Genomic DNA, 17,982 nt, shown 5'->3' with positions numbered 1-17,982 from the left:
CAACCAAGCGACTCACCTGCTGACACAGAAAACATACTTTTTCAGTTCTTGGTCAACAGCATCTGACCACTGCTATGGACTAGTAACTTCTATGTGTTTTTATCTCTCTACCTAATGGTGATTTTTATGTAAGTTTTTCTGTTCCCACGCTGCCATTGTGTGTTAGGTATGGGGGCACTTGGGAGAGGTGGGGGAGTTTGCTTGTTGTCTTGTACCAGCAGGAGCTCCACCTGAGCCTGGTTTTTCTCTCAGGTGGTCCTGGTCTTTGGCCTGGATCAAGACATTTGGGCCTTGTGTCCCCTGGAGGGAGGGGCGGTTGTGTCGCTGTGTGAGAAGAGGAAGGACCACAAATGTTTGGTGACACCGTCAGCTTTCTCTCCATGCCGGTCCTTCTCTCCTTGTACACTAACTACTAAGACACCTGACTTCTTTTTTAGGGGGTGGGGGACACGAGTAGGGTGTTTCCTCCCTTGTGGCTAGATGTGGCCAAGTTCCCAAACAAGAATGAGCAGAAGTGATGGAGGCAACCTCGGGGCCACACCCAGAATTAGGAGTCAGCTCATCCCCTCTCCCTTCCCGTTGCACCCAGCCGCTGGAATGCAGATGTGTTGTGCGTCACCCTGGACCACACAGTCAAGCGTGGTTCTGGGAATGGCTGGTTCTATGCCAAAACCCCCAAGTCTTTATAAACTCAGCTATCCTGAGGGCGCAGCCTTTTCCTCTGGGGGCCCCTGTAAATTCAGCAGCTTTTTCCGGGTAGCGATACAGATCATGTTCTATGAAAGTTACTGTGATACCAGAAAGGCACAAAAGTGGGCACCTTGGAAAGCTAGCAAATTAGAGAGTAAATTCAATCAAATTAAGTCAGATTACCGAGTGAAAAGGAGAATGAAGAGACTATTTTAAAATTGTGGTAAAAGCTCTTTTGCTACTGGCTTTAGTAGTGCAAGTTTATGATGTTTTTCATGGGGGACTACAGAAATGGTAGAAGAGACCTTTCTGGTTCTCACTTTGGCCCTGGTAGGATTAGCCAAGGACACCTTACAGAAGGTTAGCAGAAGTCTGGAGCCGTCAATGGCTGGAGCAGCTAAGCACACCCACGGGCTGCTCTGGGCCCCAGAACCCCCCAGAATGTGCTCCTCTGGAGACACCCGTCCTGGACCCGTGGGACCGAGGACTCACTCATTCATGTCTGTTGCGGCACAGCCCGATTTTGCTATGGGACAGAATGATGGTTTCAGGAAGAACGCATGGCCACCGTCCATCTGCACTTAGTCGAAAATATGCTCATAAGCCACCTCCTAGCTTTTGGGCTTCACAGCGTCAGCAGGTCCCCCCACTGCCTTCACATCAAAGGAGAGAAAACAAGCAGGCCCCTCACATCCGCCGGCAGCATCTTCCCTCCGGCTTTCCAGAGTCTCGGGAAGTCCCCCGTGCGATGATTTCTCTAATCAACCTGACATTCTGTGCGTTTGCTGTCTGTTTCTGAAGGTATTTAGAGTATGCAAAAATCTGATTTCTTAACTGCAGAGTTTTAATGACTTGTTTATCTAAGAGCTTGATGACAAATTTGTTGTGAATGTTTAAATGTCTGGGAGAATTTAATGCAAAGTTTTTGTGCCTCGGTTGATTATGTGTAAAGAGTGAATAAGTATTTAGGAGTCTTCAGTGCTAAATATTAATTGTTAATTGTTTCAGAGATTAGCAAGCACATTCATTAAATAAAAGTCGTGGTTTTTCCTCCCTCTTACAAGACACTCACGCACAAGTGCCACGCCTAGCAAAAAGTAAGTGATAAAAAAAAAAAAAAGCCAGTTGGTTAACTTCTATGGGTCTTAGACTCTTTGTTCACACAGAGAAGAGGTTGGACGCAATGCCTGCTAAGTTTTCATCCACCTCTAAGGTCTGAATTATCAAGAAATGGCGGGAAGTCTTTCGCTCATGTTTACAACAGATTTTTGCCGGGGAACAACTGGCCACACAGATCAGTGGAAGTCGTATCCTCCGCAGCAACTGATGGCTCGCCCTTCCTTGTCTTCTAACATCACAGCCTCTGTGTGTGAGTACACTGTCAGCGTCACTGCGAGGCTGCTGTCTGAATGGCAGGTCCACCAGGCACACTAGCATGCAATCACAGCTCAGCCTGTCTCGGGCAGAATTACCGCTTCAGCACATCTCAGGGGCCGTCACTGTGTGTGCCGGCTTCCCTTAGCAATGGAGGGAAACCCCCGCTGCCCCCTTCCCATGGCATTGCAGCCACATTCTTACAAAGGACGAACGTTTGAACAGTGCCTCGCTGTTTGCAGGACAATTTTCCTTCCCCCCCTTTTTTTTTTTTTTTTATGTTTTTAAAAGATTTGACAGAGAGTTACAGAGAGAGGTAGAGACAGAGAGAGAGAGAGGTCTTCCATCTTCTGGTTCACTCTCTAAATGGCTACAACAACTGGAGCTGGGCCGATCAGGAGCCAGGAGCCAGGAGCTTCTTCCAGGTCTCCCACATGGATGCAGAGGTCCAAGCTTGGACCATCCCCCACTCCTTTCCCAGGCACATTAGCAGGGAAATGGATCAGAAGTGGAGCAGCCGGGACTTGAACTGGTGATGGGATGCTGACACTGCAAGCCAGGACTTTCACCCGCTGTGCCACAGCGCTGGCCCCCAATTTTCCTTTCTTATAAACACCATTGTTTTACCTACAAACTAAAGCTTAGAAAGGCCCAAAGACTCCTCAAAATCCTACAGATACGGTTTATCCGTGAAAACACCTCAACTTGCAGCAACATCTGTGGACCACGTGGACTTCTCATGGAAACTCCTTCCTAGTTTGCTACCATTTTTATTCAGGTATCCAGTGCTAGAAACACTCAAGAGTACCTTGTCTTTATATTAATTCTGGCAGGTCTTGTCTTTAAAATCTGCTCAGAAAAAAAATACAACAACAACAATCCCCCAGATTCACTGCTTTCAATAAAAATGTCAATAAAAAGAGGTAAAAGGTGTTCTGACATCTCGATGCCTTTTTGCCTGCCGTCCTTCCCTAATGCTCACCCCTGACTCAGCTCGGGCTCTGTGGCAGTGAGTTTTCCCTTCCAACTGTCAACTGCCAAATGATCAACTATTAACTGCCCTAGGTTACCATGCCGATGGCATGCCTGATCACGTGACTTTCTGCAGCCAATGAAAAGTGAGCAGAGGTGCCCCCCACACCAGCAGAAGCTTTGAAGACCAGGCACCTATTTCCATGTTCTCTCTTTTCCCTCTGTCATGGGATCAGCAGAGTTTAGATAGAGGATGCTTGCCTTGGCTTGGGAATGAAAAGATGTGGCATGGAGCTGTAGACAGCCACTAAAGATCAAGTGATATGAGGGAGAAGTAAACTTTTCTTGTTGGGAACATTTGTTGCTGCAGTATCATTTAACACAAACCAATAGATTTCTGGCACGTAAGTCATGGTTTTGGAAATATTTGTCAACTCCACAGGAACTGGGCTCTCTGCAGACAAATACCAGAACCTCTCCGAGTTCTTGGCATACATTAGGTGCCAAGTAAATTTTCGATGACTGGCTGGAGGCTGGGAGGAGGGATGGATGACCAATAGGCTCTGAAAATGATGGCTTGAGTTCAAGGTGGAACACAGACTCCTCAGGTGGGGGCCATGCCGTGTTAGTCATGCTGGCGTGGGTACCACTCTGTGTGCTGTCTTCCATCAGTTCCACTGCTATCCAAATGAGACTATAGACATGGCTGATTACCTCATATTTCAGTATTCTATCTCCTACCTCCCACATCTGCACTGCCTAACACTTCACCTCTGTGTCTTGCTCTGTCTCCACAAGTCAGCAATTTATATTGACTACCAGGGAAACTGAACAGGAAAAATGACACACACAGTCTTCTCCCTGTTCCTGATCCCTTAAATATGGCTGGCCCTCCACTCACCATGCCCCTGTGAGTGGGAGGAAGGCAGGGTTAGGGAAGAGCTCTTGGCTCAGGGATTCACCGAGACACAGGAAATGTCTCTTCATTCTTTCAACTCCCCCAACCCCCTGCACAGCTCTGGGCTAACAGAAGAGCATAGCGGTTACAAGTGCAGTGTCTCATAGTGAATTCTTGATTATACGGCATGGGTGCTGCGGGAAACCTGAGCTGGAATGACCCTGCAGAACTGTCCCAAGTTCAGCCAAGACAAGAAGGTCTTCATACACTCCTGACAGCAGTCACTGAACGCAGGTTAGGGCACAGAGGTGGTTTTCGCAAACCCCTTCTGCCCTCGCCAAGTCCTTGGTCATACTCTGAGCCTTTTAGCAGAGCAGCCTGTCTGCCGTGATTCTGAGGTCAGGAAACTTCTGGATCACAAGCCGAAATGCCACGATGTGCAGTCTGAAATGACATACGTGAGGCTCCTCTTCCAATCTGACAGTAGACCGATGTGTGTTCTCCAGGATCTTTCAGTGGAAAAACCTGACCTGCGGTTGTCAGGAGACGTCAGTGGTCACCTGCTGTTTCACAGTAGTCCTCTAGGGTCATCAGGAATCCTTCATTCCTGGCGATGCCTCCCTAAGTCCCAACCCAAACAGCTGTATGTTCGCAATGAAGTAGAAGTAGTCATTCATCCATCCTCTTCCCTATCCCAAATGATCAACTTCCAAAACTTTTTTGTCTCTTGGATCTTTGTTCTGCCTTACAGCTACCACCTGCAGGGCAGGCACGCCTTCTTCTGTATTCTGTGGTCAGAACATGTACAAAACGATGCACTCAACACAGGACAACGCTGAGATGCCATGGCCTAAAATCTGCTTTTCGATCCTCAGATTTTGCCTCTTCCCTAAGCTGGAAATGTCCAAGTTGCTGATGTCTGAGGAAGGTCTCCCTGCGAGGGCCTCTCCAGGCTGTTCTACACGGAGCCCCGCCTCACCGGCTCAGTCCTGGATCGCTGACTCAGGCCGTTCACCCCCAGGGACGTTCGTTCTCCTCTGCCGCACAGCTGGGGAAGGGGTTCCCGGCCTCACCCTGCCCCTGGAAACTGTGAAGTGTTGGCCCAAGCATGATGCATGAGAGTTCACAAAAACTACTGCAGGTGGCCTAACAAAGTCTGTCCCTACAAAGCTTGTTCAAGTCAAGTTTCCAGTGACTTCATTGGAAATTTTAATTCATGGGATTTTTTTTTTTTTCGTGAGGTCACAGAAACACAAAGTACAAGTCTAACAAAGGACACAGCCTGGCTTGTTTCTACCTGGACATCATCCAGGCACTTTGTTCTCAGCAACACATACGTGACATGTGTCTGGCAGTCCGGGGTTAGAAGACCTCAGGTGTACTGTTGGTAGCCCTGTTCCCTGCACTTCCAACAACCCTGTGAGATGGGTTCTATTAGGATCATGCCCATATGACTGATAAGGAACCTGAGGCACTACACAGCTTGCCCAAGTAGCAAGCTTGCCAGGTGATTGCAAAGTGGCAAAGCTGGCTGACTTGTGTTACCTGATGCTATGTGGAAAGTAACACGGTTTGAATACCCAGATGCTTGATTCTCTAATTCTTAAAGTACTGGATAAGTATTATAAATTTCTATTTCACGAATGAGAAAACTGGGATTTAAAAAAAATAAGTTGGTGCGCATCGTAATGCAAACGGGCTAAGCCATTGCTTGAGACCCCACATCCCATATCAGAGTGCTTGGTTCGAATCCCAGCTACTCTGTGCTTTCAATGCAGCTCCCTGTTAATGCACCTGGGAGGCAGTGGAAGATGGCCCAAGTGCTTGGGTTCCTGCCACCCATGTGGGAGACCTGGAGTTCCTGTTTCCTGGCTTCAGCCTGGCCCAGTCCCGGCTGTTGTGGGCATCTGGGAAAGTGAGCCAGCAGATGGAAGACCTCTCTATATCTCTCCCTCTCTGTCCACTCTGCCATTCAAATAAATAAATCTTAAAAAAAATTCAAGTGACCCCATAAACATCACAGAGCTGGTTAAGTCAGGATGTGAATACTGAGATGAAATTTTGCCTTTCTAGGTGACTAAGCAACAGAAAGATGCTATTTCCCCAAAGGAAGAAACAGCAGAGACTGTGTTCACATAATTGTCCTATGACAGGTCATGGCAGGAGTGGAAATGAACCTGTGCAGTGAGAGCCGCCACTGTCCAGTGTCCTCGCAGATGGCTCCCTCCTGGCTCCAGACTCTTGGCCAGCAGCCCTTCTGTTCTCATGCCATGACCTATTTTTGCTCACCCAGTTAGCTGTATGGCCTATTTTTTTTTCCTGAAGAATTATTTCATAACCTGCACGAAGTAACATGCTGCATGCTGAGTGCAGCATTCGTGAACTTGGACATGAAAAACAAAAAGTCCCTTGATATACATGCAAGCCAAGGCAGAATGGCTGAAAGGAAAATGAAGATGAGAGCCTCAGACCTGCCCTTCCCTGCACGCGGGCTGATTTCCTTTTCACAGCGGACCCACCCCACGGGTCGGGGGGGCCTGGATTGCTGTACGGACGGCTTTCCAGCTGAGCCCTCTGCATCCAGAAATTTCTGAGTGGTTAAGATAAAGATCTTTCTCAACCCCGCTTTTCATCATCGCATCTTAAGTACCTTGAGTCGGTTCCCTGTTGCCAATAACACCTACTGTCCACGGAGGGTCCTACTGGCGAAATCAAGGAAAAAGCGAGTTAAGTGTTGGCAAGTGATGGAGAGGTAGTAATTAGGCACCGTAATTAGACGCTGTTGAAAGAGCTGAGCTGTACAATGCGATGCGAGCAAGGGGCTGCTGGACACCTCGATGGGTGTAATTACCCGGGAAGGCTCCTCTCCCTCTCCCTGGCCGTCACAGGCCTTCCTGCTGCGCAAGCCCAGACCTGCAGCTTCTGGTGTTTCCTCCCAGCTTCCCCCTGCAGGCCTGGGGGCTTGGCTGATGCCTGCTCCTTGGCCAGCTGCCTCCACCTACTCCACACCTTGGGGTGTCTTACCTCTGGCTCTAGGTTATTGCTGCATTCTCCAAAGACAAACCCATCATGGAACGTTAGGGCTTATGAGAGCAGCCAGGTAGGGGAATCACAAAGCCTACACATTTTCTTCAGCCACAGATCCTTGTCTTGCAGCTCTTGCCTCCCTGCAGTGTTGACCGGAAGTCTCAGCTCCGAAGATGGGGCTCACCAGCCTTGCACTCACGTGACTCCCACCCTGGATGATCCTTTCATCCCCCCTTCACAAAGCCCTCCTGGGGCCTCCCATCATGCTCCATGGCCTCCCATCATGCTCCACGGCCTCTGGCTCCTTCCTAGGCCTTGGAGTCCTTGAGGATCTGGCCTCCGCTCTTCTCCAACCCCGTATCTGCCACTCTCCTTTGCTCCCGGGCAGCTCCAGACTCCTTGAGGTGCTTTGAAGCCCTCTCCATGTGAGGGGCTTTACAGGGGCCAATCCATCTCCCAAGAGCACCCTGACTTCTAAAGCCAGCTCTCTCTCATCTTGTGGGTCTCAGCTGAAATGTCACCTCTTCAAAGAAGCCGTCCTTGATCACTTTAAAGGGAACACCTGACACCCAGGCGTTCTGTAGTTTGTTTTCCTCTTTCATTTCCTTCAAAAGCATTTAACCATCACCAGAAACTGTATTGTTTGTTCATGTATTTGTTTTTATTTATTTTTTTATTTATTTTTTATTTTTTGACAGGCAGAGTGGACAGTGAGAGAGACAGAGAGAAAGGTCTTCCTTTGCCATTGGCTCTCTTGACTGTGTGTTAGTCCAATGTCCATTCCTATACAAAACAGCTGAGGCTGAGGGACGGGTGTTTGGCACAGTGGTTAAGTTGCTGACTAGGACACTGACATCCCATATTTTGGAGTGACCGGTTTTGGTCCTGGCTACTCAGCTTCTGATCCAGCTTTTTGCTAACATACGTCCTGGGAGGCAGCAGGTGATGGCCCAGGTACTTGGGTCCCTACCACACATGTGGGACACCCAGATTGAGTCCTGGACTCACAGCTTTGGCCCAATCCTGGCTGTTGTGGACATTTGGGGAGTGGACCAGCAGTTAGAAGATCTCTCTTCATCTCTCTCTCTCTCTCTCTCTCTCTCATGAAATACATACTTTAAAAAATGTGCTTATCTATGCTGAGTATTTTATTTCCAAAAGTTTATTTAGCTCACAGTTTTGGAGGGCAGCATCAGGAGGTCCCAAGGACTCAGCCTCGGGCAGGACCCCCTTGGCTACATGCCATCCTGACAGATGGTGGGACGCAGTGGGAGGGGCGGAATCACATGGCGAGATGGGGAGCCAGAGAGAGCAGGGAAGGGTCAGTCTTCCTCTTTCTCAACAATCCACCATAGAAGTAATCAGAGGCCGGCGCCGTGGCTTAACAGGCTAATCCTCTGCCTTGCGGCGCCTGGCACACCGGGTTATAGTCCCCATCGGGGCACCGGATTCTATCCCGGTTGCCCCTCTTCCAGGCCAGCTCTCTGCTGTGGCCCGGCAGTGCCGTGGAGGATGGCCCAAGTGCTTGGGCCCTGCACCCGCATGGGAGACCAGGAGAAGCACCTGGCTCCTGGCTTTGGATCAGCGAGATGCGCCGGCCGCAGCGGCCATTGGAGGGTGAACCAACTGCAAAAAGGAAGAACGTTCTCTCTGTCTCTCTCTCACTATCCACTCTGCCTGTCCAAAAAAAAAAAAAAAAAGTAATCAGAGCCACCGCAGAGCTACCTTAAACTCTTCTGAGAGCAGTTCTACCACCTCTCACAGGGCCATGCTGGGGACCGATTTCCAGGTGATGAATCCTGCAGCCAAACCATAGCCATGTCTACCTCCCTGATAAACTTGAGTTTCACTGAAGGCAAAGACAGGGTTGGTAGTGTTCACTGTTGCCTCCCCAAAATCAGAGAGTGCATCTGGAGGCCCTCACGTAATTGTGAATGGAAAGAAGAGACTTCGTTTTTCACTTGCCCCTGCACTCACGCTTCACCTGGGGTCAGTTGGCTTCCTCTGCTCAGATGCTGACCTTCACCCTGACCTTCACATCACACACCTGGGTGACCTGGATTGCAGTCATTCACTCACTAGGTATCATGTGGGAGGCCATGTGCTAGGCACTGTGTTAGGCAACAATTTTGTCAAGTCAAAGGAGCTATGATCTTGACTTCTGGAATGTTCTAATGGTCAAGCTGGCAAGTAAATCAGTGAGGTTGGTTCCTTCTAGGACGCAGCGGTAGGGGGATATCCAAAGTGATAAAGGCATACAGAAGAGGACATGTCCATGTGACTGGAGGGTTCTGGCCAGGCCTCTAGGAAATGATCCTTTGGGTCAAATCTCAGGAGTAATAGAAAGTAACAGGGAGAAAAGCTGTATGTATTGGCGTTGGGCAGGCGGGCCCTTTTCACCCCATGAGTTACAGAACCATAGTGTGCTGACCTAAGCAGGCCCTGGTCTCTGGGGGAAGCTATCTTGGGTAGCTAATTTGGGTGACTGATTCCTGCCTAGTCTATATCAAGTAAGGTATGTGACCTTGAGCAAATTACCTCTTGTCTCAGTCTCAGATTGTTCCTCTCCCCATCTGGCTGGTATTTAGTACAACTTAAGTTTGTCCCAATATTCTAGATCCTCTGCTTATGTCTCCAGTGTACAATTCCTACATACATTGACCTTTGGCCCCGGTGTACCAGGTAGTTACTTTAAGTGTTCTGAAAGATACAATTAGTGGAAAATGTGATCTTTGCTCTGGATACATAATAATTTTGAAAGGGAGGGGAAAAAAAACATCATAAAATTGGGAAAGCAAAACAGTTTAGCACAACATCTTACATCATGTGCTGATGATTTTATATGTGTTGGTTTTGTCTTCGCAATTAGATTCCAAGCTTAAGGTCAGAGACCCTTTGTTCTATTTCCTTTTAATACAATCTCTACCACTTTCTATCTGTAAGACAATGCTCTAGTTACTTTACTTTTCTCAGCCTCCATTTTATCTTCTGTAAAATGAAAGTACCTAGCCTGCAGGACTGTTGTGAGGAGTAAATGAACCATGGTGTGGAAATCACTTAACATAGGGTTTAATACAGGTGCACCTCCAATAATAATTGCATCATCCATACTACTAGACACCGAAGGTTTGGAATGCGTAACAATAGAGATGAGAGGCATAACAGGGTTGAATACACACCCTCTGGAAGATCCCTGATTGAATTTTTAAATGGAAATAAACTAAATGAATTGTTGGTAAGGGATCAGCAGAACAAAGGTTCTTGTAATGACTCAAGTCGAAGGTGGGGTCAGGCCTGGGATGGAAGCTTAGAGGGAGACATTGTAGTGAAAGCATCAACAGGATCCTGAGGAAGCTCTCGGTCAAGGGCTTTGGTTTTTTCCCTAAGCAGGTAGGTCACCAACATTTGTCATCCACCCCTGTTACAGAGGCTTAATTACCGGTAATCACAACCGAGAAATCTGGGGCTTCCTGCTTCCACCTACCTGGCCCTTAACTCATAGACAGAGGCTTTACTTCAGGTGGAGCACACTGGGAATACTGGGTCCCAGTTACCCTCACCCTAGAGCACTCAGAGAGCAGAGGTAAAAGCCAATCAGAAGAGGGGCTGGCATTTCCACCCAGCTCCAGCCTCCAGAGAAATCTCAAAGAGAGTGCACCATTGTCCCCACACAAATTCTGGAGCAATGGTCAGAAAGTTCTCAGAGTGGAGTATTGTAGGCATGGAAAGCCAAGACACTCTGGGGAAAAAAAAAAAAAAAAAGAGGACCTAAATGAAAGATCTCTGCGAGTGAGATCCCAGTGGAAAGAACGGGTCATCAAAGAAGGAGGTACCTTTCTCTGAAGGGAGGAGAGAACTTCCACTTTGACTATGACCCTGTCGGGATAAGATCAAAGTCGGCAAACCCTAAAGGCTTCCATAGCCTCTGCAACTCATGACTAGAGCCTAGGGCGATTACTGACGCCATAAACAAGAGTGTTTGTTAAGTCAACAACAGGAGTCACTGTGTACTTACTCCTCATGTAGGATCTCTGTCCTTAATGTGTTGTTCAGTGTGAACTAATGCTATAACTAGTACTGAAACAGTATTTTACACTTTATGTTCTGTGTGGGTGCAAACTGATGAAATCTTTACTTAATATATACTAAATTGATCTTCTGTATATAAAGATAATTGAAAATGAATCTTGATGTGAATGGAATGGGAGGGGGCGGGTGGGAGGAGAGTTATGGGGGGGGGAAGCCATTGTAATCCATAAACTGAACTTTGGAAATTTATATTTACTAAATAAAAGTTTAAAAAAAAAGTTCTCAGAGTGGAAGATAGGTCACCAGAGAATTCTGAATCTCTTCCTTTTTGAAAAAAATATTTATTTATTTGAGAGGTAGAGTTACAGACAGTAAGAAGGAGAGAGAGAGAGAGAGAGAGAGAGAGAGAGAGAGAGGTCTTCCATCCTCTGGTTCATTCCCCAGATAGCCACAACAGCCGAAGCTGCTCCGATCCGAAGTTAGGAGCCAGGAACTTCTTCCGGGTCTCCCATGTGGGTGCAGGGGCCCAAGCACCTGGGCCTCCTCTACTGCTCTCTCAGGCCATAGCAGAGAGCTGGATTGGAAGAGGGGTAGCTGGGACTAGAACCGGCGCCCATATGGGATGCAGGCGCCACAGACAAAGGATTAACCTGTACCACAGCACCGGCCCCCTGAATCTCTCCCTTAGGGAAGAAATTTGATCCAAAATGGATTGTGGAGAAACTGAAGCTTAAGGGCTTTCCCAAAATGTTGGAGGTTTTGGTGGAAAGCGATGAAGAAGAGGCTGGTGCTTCATAGGAGATCCAGCCCAAACCACCCACTCCAGCTGGTTTACCAGACAGAACCAGGGAAAGAGACAACTAACAGGAGCCTATGTGGGCTCAGCACGAACCTCAAACGATGACCTTAAAAACTGTCCTTGCAGAAGCATCCAAATTTAATTGGATCCATTGGCGTGATTTGTGCCCCCAGGGCATTGTCAAAAACAGTAGAGCAATCTTCTGGAAAGTAGTGAATCCTGAAAACCAGGTGTGATCAGAGAGAGAGAGAGAGAGCCCGAGAATAAAAACCACGGCCACCTCAAGATGACAGGCAGTGCGCCTGCCCAAGGCTGAGCCCTCTGAAGAGCGGCCTGAGCGACTTCACTGAAGAGTCCCGCCAGCCACTGGACAAACAGTAGGAGCGATGCTGGAGGGGGAGAATTCCAGAACGGCTATAGGAAGCGTCCAGGTAGCAACAGAACCCCTCTGAGACGTGCAGAGGAGCGGCGAAGTGTGACTCAGACCCCGAGGAGAATAAAAGAAGCTAGCGACAGAAATTGCTGTAATGGATGGAGACTTCAAAACAGACACTGTAAATATGTTCAAGAACTGAAACTCATTTAAAAAAAAAAAAAGAAGAAGGTATGATGACAATGCCACATCAAACAGAGACTCAATAAAGATACAAATTACCAAAAAGAGCTAGATGGAAATTCTGGAGTTGTAAAATACAATAATAAAAATGAAATTTCATCAGAGGGGTCCAACCGTAGATTTGGATTGGCAGAAGAAAGAACCAGGGAGTTGAAGACTTACAAAGAATATGAAATTGGAAAAAACAAGGAAGGAAAGTTAACAGTTTCAGACAATGTGTAGCACCATGAAACACATTATGTTTAGTGGAGGGACTGGCACTGTGGCGCAGTGGATCAAAGCCCTGGCCGGCTGCACTGGCATTCCAATATGGGCACCGGTTCAAGTCCTGGCTGCTCCATTTCTGATCCAGCTCTCTGCTATGGCCTGGGAAAGCAGTAGAAGATGGCCCAAGTCCTTGGGCCCCTGCACCCACATGGGAGACCTAGAAGAAGCTCCTGGCTCCTGACTTTGGATCAGCCCAGCTCCAGCTATTGCAGCCATCTGGGGAGTGAAATGGATGGAAGACACCTCTCTCTCTCTCTCTGTCTGTATCTCGTTCTCAATTCTGTCAAACAAATAAAATACATCTTTAAAAAAAATGAAGGACAAATAGACACGCTTTGATAAACAAAAACAGAGAATTAATTCCTAGCAGACCTAAACTTACGAGGAATATTAAAGGTAGTTCAAGCTAAAAACAAGAGACCCCAGATGATAATTTGAGTCCACACATAAAAATTGTACCAGTGCCAATAAAGTGGATCATGTTATTTAAAAAAGATAGTATATACACACCGGGTTCTAGTCCCGGTCGGAGCACTGGATTCTGCTAAAAAAAAAAAAAAAAAAAAAAGGTAGTACATAAAATTTTTACTTTTTTCTCTTCATTGATTTAAAAGTCATTGCATAAAACAGTTTGTATATAACTGTATTGTTAGACGATAATATACTGAAGTATGAATTACTTGCCCATAACAGCACAGAAAAAATCAGTGAGAGCAAAGCTGTATCGGAGTAAGGAAATGACATCAGGCCGGATGGTAATTAACATCACCTCAGGAACATCTGGAGGGAACCAGCAATGGCCAGTAAAAAGAGCACCAGAGAGGAGAGACAGCTCCGAGATGGTCTCCCCCAAGTATGCAGCTGCATAGTGAACAGCACACGCATAAAGGAACCACTTGAGGACAGAGCAAGAACTACCTGAAGGGACGAGAAGTGGCAGGGCCTGGCAGTCACCTACGACTGAAGCCAGCTTCTGTTCCCAGCAGCCGGGCCGCAAATCACGACATGCACGGGTCATTGAGCAGGGTGCACAGAAAGATCCTGATTCACAAGCAGGGCAAGCCCTAGCCTGAACACTGCTCTGGTTCCACGTGTCAGATATTTAAAAGCAAGATCTGAAAAAATGGAAGTTGTTTTTGAGTAATTTAGCTATGCTCCAGGGCAAAGCACCATGAGAATATAGAAATATGGAAATACAGGGGCCAGAGCTGTGGCGTAGCAGGCAAAGCTGCCACCTGCAGGGCCTACATCCCATATGGCTGCCTGTTTAAGTCCCAGCTGCTCCACTTCTGATCCAGCTCCCTGCTAATGCACCTGGGAAAGCAGTAGAAAATGGCCCCTGAACCCATGTGGGAGACCTGAAAGAAGCTCCTAGCTTCTGACTTCAGATAGGCCCAGCTCTGGCCATTGCAACCATCTGGGGAGTGAACCGGGGGATGGAAGATCAATCTCTCTCTAACTCTGCCTTTCAAATAAATATATCTTCCAAAAATATGGAAATACAAAAATACCCAGCCCCCAACAAGGTGAAGTTTAAGGTATGCAGCGTCTATGGGGTAAGCATTGTGGTGCAACAGCTTAAGGCATCTCTTGGGGTGCCAGCCTCCTGTATCAGAGTGCCACTTCCACTTCCTGTCCAGTGGCCTGCTAATATGTACCCTGGGTGGTAGTAGATGACGATTCAAGTACTTGAGTCCCTGCCACCCGCATAGGAGAACTGGATGGAGTTTCCGGCTTTGGACTGGACTAGCTTTGGCTGTTGCAGGCATTTGGGGAGTGACCCAGTAGATAAAAAAATTCTCCCTCTCCCTCTCCACCTTCCCACCCCCCCTCCTTCTCTATTACTGTCTTTCAAATAACAATAATAAGCTTTTTAAAAAAAGTATTAGCAGCCAATAAAAAATTTCTGGGCATGCAAAAAATCAAGGAGATCTTATCCAGTGTAAGAAGGTATATTAAAAATTTTAGTAAAAAATAAGACTGGGAACAGGAGAGAGAAGAGGAAGAGGGGTGGGAGTGTGGGTGGGAGGGCGGGTATGGTGGGAAGAATCACTATGTTCCTAACGTTGTATCTATGAAATGCATGCAAATAAATATTTTTTTAAAAAATAAAGCAAAAAAGAGAAATCAATCAAATCAATTCAGAACTGGTACACATTTCAAGTTAACTGAGCAAGACATTAAACAGTGCTGAGTGTATTCCATAGTTACAAATCCTAGAGACATAGGAGACATTTATAACAACTCTAGTCAAGTTTCTAGAGATTAAAAACTACAATACGTGGTGTGAAAACATACCGGATAGGACTAACGGCACATTACATGGCACAAGAAATTACTAGTGAGCTTGGAAGATCTATCAGTAGAAACTATTCAAATGGGGCCGGCGTTGTGGCGTAGTGGGTAAAGTAATCAGAAGATAAATAAATAAAAAAAGAAAATAATCAGAAGATAAATACACACCATATCCAGAGGCGCACACTTCTTGTTGGAAACAGTGCAAGCGAGAAGACAGCAGAGCAACATCTGTGAAAGAAGAAAATCATTCAACTGGAGTTCTTTCTTTTAAGGTAATTTTTTCAAAGATGTATTTATTTGAAAGGCAGAGTTATAGAGGAGGGGTGAAATAGAGGTCTTCCTTCCACTGGCTCACTCCCTCAATGGCCCCAACAGCCACAGGTGGGCCAGAACAAAGCCAGGAGCCAGGAGCTTCTTCTGGGCCTCCTATGTGGGCACAGGGGGCCAAGCACCTTGGCCATCTTCTGCTGCTTTCCCAGGCCATCAGCAGGGAGCTGACTCAGAAGAGCAGCAGGGACTCAAACTGGTACCCATATAGGATGCTGGTTCTGCAGATGGCAGCTTTGCCGGCTACACCACAACGCTGGCTCCCTGGTGTACCATTCTGAGTCAACCTTTCCAGAGAGAAACTCTGCAGTCTACTACTGAGGTGGAGAACGAATAGCCACCAGGCTATCCAGGCTCCATGAAAGAGACTAGGGGGTTTTAACTCCTCCTGGTGTAGATCCCACTGGAACCATTGCTCAGAAGCGCATAGGGCTTGCAACGCCAGAGCTCTCAGCCTTTCCAATAGGCTTCTTTTACTTCCACCATTTACTTCGTTCTTTTTCAAGCACTTCTGAGGAGCGGTTGCTTGTAGTGTGGGTGCTCAGTGTGGTGTGAGTCAGTGCCTGGGCAGGTGTCACCCCAAGGGTCTGGCTTAGATCACCTCCCAAGGGCATTGACAGAGGGAGAGGAGCTGAGTGAGGGTGTCGGAGCCTGGAAGGTGGCGAGAAAGGAGGGTCAGAGCCCAGACAGATAAAGGACTCCGAGCAGGAGAGAACAGAATGGTACGGGCTATCAGAGGCTGAGTAGGACGAGGAGAGGATGTCCCCAAGCAGTGGGAGAGCCCACGATGGGGGACGTGGACCGAGGCAGGGCTTGATCCCTTGTGGTGCGAAGAGCATTTACGGGGGTCTCAGCCTGACGTTGGATTTCAAAACCAGAAGAGGGTGAGGATGCATCAGAGCATCCACCAAGAGCACCCGGTATGGAAAGTCAGAGCCTGAATGGATTGAGGAGGACGTCCGCACTGGGCGGCGAGTGGGTGCAGGAGGGAGACTGGTCATGTACCTGAAGACTTAGTGAGTAAGTACACACAGTGCATTAAGGACGATAGGACCCAGATGCTTCCTGGTTGGGGAAGGGACTTAAAGACTTAAAATACAGAAAATGGAGAACTCTAAATTAGAGGTGGGGAAACTCTTCTGCCAAGGGCCACTGAACATTTATAGTGTCATCCATGGGTCATACAAAATCATCAACTTAAAAATTTTCCTGCTGTAGGCTTATTGATTTGTGAGTCGCACCTGCGGTTGCCTTCATAGGCTGATTCCACAGGCTTTGTAAGGCCCATAGGCCAGATGTTCCCCCCCCACTCTACTGCTAAATGAACCTTGCCATGTTTGATTAGAGTTGGAAGTGCTTTGGTGATTGCATTGTTTTCAATATACACAGACAGAGAAATAATATATACATAAATAATTTTGCACATGTAAATATAACTATACACATGTATATTCACTAATCTGTCCTCTGGGAACTGTGATACCCAATAGCTATGAGCACACCCAACAACCATGCTCTAGCTTCTAAATATCACTCTACTAAAAGGAACCAAGGATCCTTGATAAAAGACTGATTCCAGGGTTTGGACAGTACAAGTTCAAGATAAATCCAGAAGGTAATTTTGTACCAGAAAGTAAGAAAGTGTCCTAACAAGTATGGGATCATGGCAAAAGGACACAGAAGTTAGCTTGGAGGGACTCCAAATGGCCAAACTGGGGATAATTTGAGCCTTGAAGTAAGTAATGGTTAGGGATTATGATGACCCTCAAAGACATCCGTGTGGTACCTGGCATGGAGAAAGGTTCTTTTCAAAGGGGATAAGTTAGGGATCTTGAGAGCAGTTTGATCTTTCTTGAACTTTTTTTTAAAAGATTTTATTTCATTTATTTGAGAAAGTTACAGTCAGAGAGTTAGAGACAGAGAGAAAGGTTTTCCATCTGCTGGTTCACTCCCCAGATGGCCTCAAGGGCAAGAGCTGCACTGACCCAAAGCCAGGAGCCAGGAGCTTCTTCCGGTTTACCAGTTGCAGGTGCAGGGGCCCAAGGACTTAGGCCATCTTCCACTGCTCTCCCAGGGCATAAGAGAGAGCTGGATCAGAAGAGGAGCAGCCGGGACTCGAACTGGTGCCATATGGAATTCTAGCGAGGGGAGTGGAGGCTTAGCCCACTGTACCACAGCTGTGGTCCTGAGCAGCTTGGTCTTTAAAAGCAGAAAACTCTTTACCCCAGAGAGTAAGAGAGACGCTATTCTGAGAAGGACTTGACCTGAGTTGCTGGCTTTGGATGGAGAAAGGGGTCCATGAGCCACCGACTGTGTGTGGCCCTTGGAAACTGGAAGAGGGAAAGAAATGGATTCTCTCCCGGAGCCTCCAGGAAGGACAGTTACTCTGCTGATATCTTAATTTTCAGGCTGGTGGGTTCTGCATCAGATTCCTGACACCGGGAACTGTCAGGTGATGCATTTGTGTTGCTTTAAGACATTCAATTCATGATAACTTGTTACAGCAGCAATAAAACACCGATACAACCACCTTTGAATAAAAAAAAAGTGTAAGTCCATAACATGGAAATAAATAAATGAATAAATCAAAAGTTTGGTGGGAATCAGGATGTTTGCTTCAGGACAGCTCTCCACAAGGCACTTGTTAATCACAACTTCCAGGAGCAACTTGGAAATTGTCCCTGG

Source organism: Lepus europaeus, chromosome 4 (assembly GCF_033115175.1).
Source record: "Lepus europaeus isolate LE1 chromosome 4, mLepTim1.pri, whole genome shotgun sequence".
Classification (NCBI taxonomy): domain Eukaryota; kingdom Metazoa; phylum Chordata; class Mammalia; order Lagomorpha; family Leporidae; genus Lepus; species Lepus europaeus.
The sequence above is the reverse complement of the archived record's forward strand: the minus strand, read 5'-3'. Positions refer to the sequence as shown.